The 4,582-nt window shown below is 46.4% G+C and overlaps 1 pseudogene across 1 annotated transcript; it reads right to left on the minus strand.

Annotated features, from left to right (window-relative positions):
• Positions 1–3,566: 3,566 nt before the first annotated feature.
• LOC310693644 (large ribosomal subunit protein uL5-like) lies at positions 3,567–4,124 on the minus strand (annotated as a pseudogene). The gene has a single exon. The product of its transcript is annotated as a large ribosomal subunit protein uL5-like (transcript).
• Between the last annotated feature and the right edge of the window lie 458 nt (positions 4,125–4,582).

Below are 4,582 nucleotides of genomic sequence, written 5' to 3' on the forward strand. Positions count from 1 at the left end.
TTTATATACTGCCCTATACCTGGAGGTCTCAGGGCAGTTCACAAAATAAATAAAATACGGTTTCTAACTGTTTTTAGAATGTCCTTAACTGGTTTTGGAATGTTTTTAAGTACTGATACGTTTGCTGCCCTGAGCTCCTTTGGGGGGAAAGGCAGGATATAATTTGAATTAATAATAATAATAATAATAATAATAATAATAATAATAATAATATGCCATGCTTATTCTTATTTGTGGTTGGTTGCAAGTTGCTTTGTGTTAGATAAAACGACTAACAAATGTATTAAATACAGTGGTACCTCGGGTTAAGTACTTAATTTGTTCCGGAGGTCTGTTCTTAACCTGAAACTGTTCTTAACCTGAAGCACCATTTTAGCTAATGGGGCCTCCTGCTGCCACTGCGCCACCGGAGCACGATTTCTGTTCCCATCCTGAAGCAAAGTTCTTAACCCGAGGTACTATTTCTGGGTTAGCGGAGTCTGTAACCTGAAGCGTATGTAACCTGAAGCATATGTAACCCGAGGTACCACTGTAAATAATTCCTTTCGCTGCTATTTTGCTAGAAAAACAGGTGCCAGACCTCACTATGAACGCCTCCCTTGTTCTCTTATAACGACAATGGCGCCCACCTGAGAGGTGCCGGAAGGGAGTTACAGCAAGTTACGGCAGGAAAAAAGCCCTGATTCCTTCTACATCAAAGTTCAGGAGAGTGTGTGGATCTTCATGCAGATAAAACTACTATACGTGAACAAAAAGGTGGCATTGGTAGGCTTAGGGGGAACTTCAGGGTTTGCAGAAGTCCAAAAAAAATCTTTAGAAGCACAACTGTGCTAGACCAGAAACAGCTCAATGAATACAGGGCATGCCCAGTGGACATGAAATGTTGGAGGGGTGCAATAGAAATTGGGTATGGAGCATTGGAACAAACACTTGACTGGGTACACACCAGACCTTTAAAGCATATGACTTCCCCCCAAAGAATCTTGGGAACTGTAGTTAGCACCTCAAAGAGCTAGAATTTCTGGCACCCTTAACAAACAACAGTTCCCAGGATTATGTGGGGGGAAGCCATGTGCTTTGAGTATGTGGCATGCATGCAGAGTATCCTGGAATAGGACCTGACTGCCTGCTGGAACCCTGAATAGGATTCTGTGCAGCTTCCATATCTGAGTCCCATATGGCCAATTTATAATGGTGGTTACAGGGCAGAGGAGGTCCGTGCTTGTGACCCACCAGAACATCCTAACAAGACCAATCACCAGAGAAAGAAAAAAGGAGAAGTAGGCTCTCATCGTTGTTTTACCACATAACCAGCAAAGTCTTGTGACCTGACCTTTTGGTTAGATATTTCGATGGATGGAATTCCCAGAAGTGCAAGTAGTTAGCAAGATGTACTCAAGATACATCAAGGACTTGGGGAGTCTTGATTAAAACAGAGCTTCCCAGGAGCCTTCTACTAAACAAGTGACTCAGGAATTTTGTTCAGGAATGGAGGCTGGACAACAGAAATGGTCTTATCAGAAGCCGTCACAGACCTGGGTGTTTTTCAGCCATAACAGCCTGGAAGCTTCAAGGTCGGGATGCAGATTCCCAAGAATGTTTCCCAGCAAGCTGGGACATGTTGTGAAAGCAGGCTTTGAAAACGGAACTGCACATTTTGCATCAGTACTTATTATAGATAACCCCATGCAATTCTGCCCAGCGGTTGAGGTCATCGTCCAAGCTGTGAGGGTGATGTGCTCAGCAACAGAACACATACATTACATGCAGAAGGTCCTGAATTCCATCTCTGACATCCCCAGAGAGGGTTGGAAAAGACTACTGCTGCTGGTCAGTGTAGACAAGGGACAGCCAATATGGTGCCCTTCAGATGTTGTTGGATCTCACCACCCATCACTCTTGGCCATTGACTATGCTGGCTTGGGCTAATGGGAGTTGAAGGCCTAGAACAGCTGGAGGGCACCACGTTGGCTACTCCAGGTGAGAACAATGCTGAGCTAGATGGAGCAGTGGCCTGACTCATATAAGGCAGCTTGCTGTGTTCCTATCACCCATCTCTGAGTTCCCATTGCTTGCTGGGTGGGTGACAACCAGATTGAATATGTTTTCTGTAGTTCTTCTCCAAGTGGTGCTGTCCCTCCCAAGAGATATCTGCCAGGAACCTTCATTATAATGCTTTAGGCTCTGGCAACACCTGCCCTCACGACTGCCAGCCTTTAGTGGAACTCCTGTGTTTGTTTGCTGGCTCTTTGGGCAACTAGGGATGTGAGGAGGCGTTTATTTCCTTTCCAGGCTGTGTTCACTGCATGCAGCACTGTTTCCGTTCTGCTGCATTTCGGCTTCCAACCAAAAAAATGCCATTACAGTGGTACCTCGGGTTACAGACACTTCAGGTTACAGACACTTCAGGTTACAGACTCCGCTAACCCAGAAATAGTACCCCGGGTTAAGAACGTTGCTTCAGGATGAGAACAGAAATCGCGTGCTGGCGGAGCGGCGGCAACGGCGGCGGGAGGCCCCATTAGCTAAAGTGGTACCTCAGGTTAAGAACCATTTCAGGTTAAGAACAGACCACCAGAATGAATTAAGTTCTTAACCCGAGGTACCACTGTAGTCTCATGGTCCCGTGTGGCAGAATTTTGCACCATTAATTGCACCGTTATTACATTCATAGAATCATAGAATCATAGAGTTGGAAGAGACCACAAGGGCCATCGAGTCCAACCCCCTGCCAAGCAGGAAACACCATCAGAGCACTCCTGACATATGGTTGTCAAGCCTCTTCTTAAAGACCTCCAAAGTAGGAGACTCCACCACACTCCTTGGCAGCAAATTCCACTGCCGAACAGCTCTTACTGTCAGGAAGTTCTTCCTAATGTTTAGGTGGAATCTTCTTTCTTGTAGTTTGGATCCATTGCTCCGTGTCCGCTTCTCTGGAGCAGCAGAAAACAACCTTTCTCCCTCCTCTATGTGACATCCTTTTATATATTTGAACATGGCTATCATATCACCCCTTAACCTCCTCTTCTCCAGGCTAAACATGCCCAGCTCCCTTAACCGTTCCTCATTATTTCACAACGCATTGTTAAACGCCACCCCAACAGTGCGTAAGACTTTGAGGGTTCCAGGCACTCACCCAGGATTTGTGTTTCCTTTGAAAGATTAGGCACAGTGGCGACTGTGGTGTCTTCATGATATTTGGTTTATTTACACATGTATACAAGCCGAGCCTGCTTATGGAGCATCATACAGCAGCAGTACCCAAAAACACACCAGCTTATAGCAGCAGCAACAATAAGCCCAGCAGCATTTTTTCTCTGCAGAGCACAATACAACTTTCTGGTTACATCACTCCAACCCTAACCCCACAGCTTCTCCCCCTAGCCAAAATCCTTGTCTCATAACCCAGGGGGAGTTCCCTCCTTCGATGTGCTAAAGCTCATTACCTCACAGGAGATTAGCTTTTCATACCTATTCACACTTAGCCCTTTCAATGCTTTGAACGTTAAATGGTCTATCCCCACAGGCGGTTCCTTCAGGAGGAAATTTGTCTTTCGAGTTAACACTTTTTTATATTGGGAAAAATTATTTGCTTTTTTATACTGGAAACTTTTCATTTACCAGGAAGGATGATGCCATCATACTTCTGCTGGAACCAACGCATGGCGTCCTCCTTGCTGATTCGGTGCTGGACCCCAATGCCACCAGTTTGGTGCTTCTTGTCAGCAAGGCTGAAGCCTGGCCTGCCCAGAACCAACACTAGGATCGTATTTCATCCCTAGATCAACGTGCTCCTGGATTCCGAAGCCAAAGTTGCCGGTGTCAGAAGAGTTATTCCTCCTCAGCTCGTATTCTCGCACCTTCAGCCCTTTCTCTAAGATCTCCTCAGCTTTGGCCCCCAGCATATAGTGCAGTGAATGTCTATCTTCTCATTTCTCCTGATCCCAAAGGACCTGGCTGTGTATCCAGCTTTTGAGAAAACAGGAGTCTGTCCCATGAGCTGCTCCAGCACTTTGGCTGAGCCTGTCTCCACTTTCCCCAACACAGACGTTCAGGCAAAGTTGGTGGATGTGCATTTCCCGCATGGGTTTCTCCTTCTCCCCCTGGTCCTGTGGCGCCATCTTGGAGACGTGCAAGAGATCGTGACAGCCCCAGAACTGAGTTGAGTGTGGTGGAGTGTGGTGGAGTCTCCTTCTTTGGAGGTCTTTAAGCAGAGGCTTGACAACCATATGTCAGGAGTGCTCTGATGGTGCTTCCTGCTTGGCAGGGGGTTGGACTCGATGGCCCTTGTGGTCTCTTCCAACTCTATGATTCTATGATTCTATGAGTTAAAACTTGTTGATTGGCTAGGATTACTGTCCTAATACAGTGGTACCTCTGGTTACGAACTTAATTCGTTCCGGAGGTCCGTTCTTAAGCTGAAACTGTTCTTAACCTGAGGTATCACTTTAGCTAATGGGGCCTCCCACTGCTGCTGGCGTGCAATTTCTGTTCTCATCCTGAGGTAAAGTTCTTAACCCGAGGTAGTACTTCCGGGTTAGCGGAGTCTGTAACCCGAAGTGTTTGTAACCCGAGGTGGTTG

This window comes from Podarcis liolepis (genome assembly GCF_965112155.1).
Source record: "Podarcis liolepis genome assembly, chromosome: 14".
Lineage (NCBI taxonomy): Eukaryota > Metazoa > Chordata > Lepidosauria > Squamata > Lacertidae > Podarcis > Podarcis liolepis.